The following is a 1,263-nucleotide window of genomic DNA, read 5'->3' as shown; positions in this document are numbered from 1 at the left end:
AACGCGGATTATAGTCCAAAATCAAGGTCGTCGTAGTCAATTTTATTATTATCGTTATTCTAACAGACTCATGGAAGGGGAAGGTACTTTTCTTTTAAAAAAGTTTTAGCACAATGCAAAGCACACTTTTAACAGTAACAAGAAAACCAAGCAAGAGGCTCAGTGGTTCCTTGCCATGTTTTGAGAACAATGTAACATACTGTAGCACAATACTAGATATTTGCTGGCATCAATTAATCAACAAAGTTCATGTTGAGTTGATTCACTCTTATCCATGTAGTTACAAATATACTGACTATAAAGCATCTTTTAGTTTTAACGGCCACAGATTATTTTAATTATTTTAATTGTTACATTGTCTATCATGGTCCTGTCCCTTAGCGCCGAAAAAGAACTTCCTTTTCCCCAAATAGAGTAAAATAAGCCTACAGTACATACAAGGACAACGTACTTGACGCCTGTATTACCTGATTAACGTCAACCTATTTTAGCCTAGCCTAGTAGTAGTAGAACTGTGTAGGAACTAGGATAGACTCGGCTAGATACAGTACGCCTACTCTAATGCATTATGCAGTTGACCTATACCAACGCTAGGCCTAAAGAAAATAGGCCTACTGTTGTCAATGTTGGTTAGGCGGCCCTAACGTTACGCTACGCCGAAGGTTTCACTTTTAAATAAGATCGGACAAAAGAGCAAAGGTCGAAGAACAATTTCATGGGAAGAGATCTTTTCCTTAACTTACAAATTAAGACAAGGCTGTTTTTCACGTCATTGATAATTAATACTAGATTTGTAGGCCAAAGGAGCTGAACGTACAATATACACTATATATTACACATGTGGTTTAGCAACAGTAGTTACAATTGCAGCGTATATGGAACGCGGATTATAGTCCAAAATCAAGGTCGTCGTAGTCAAGACAAGTCCAAGTTCAGGCGCGTAGCCAAGGGGGGGGGGGGGCGAAGGGGCAGACGCCCCCCCCCCCCTTGAGCATATTTTTTACAAATTTTTTTAAGGTTTTTATGATATCGCTAGTATTTTCAAAAGAGAAAATGCTAAGATGCAACTAACAAGGCATGGGAAGTGCCATTTCCGGCGATCTGGGAGGCATTTACAGCCAAAATTTTCTTGTACGGTTCGCGCCAACTCATAGTGGCGCTACGCTTAGATAGTTTGCAATGCAGAATCTACAGTTTCGCCCCTCCCTTGGCAAATTCCTGGCTACGCGCCTGTCCAAGTTCCAGGACATTCAGAATCAAAAT

Source organism: Apostichopus japonicus, chromosome 22 (assembly GCF_037975245.1).
Source record: "Apostichopus japonicus isolate 1M-3 chromosome 22, ASM3797524v1, whole genome shotgun sequence".
Lineage (NCBI taxonomy): Eukaryota > Metazoa > Echinodermata > Holothuroidea > Aspidochirotida > Stichopodidae > Apostichopus > Apostichopus japonicus.
This window is presented reverse-complemented; position numbering follows the sequence as displayed.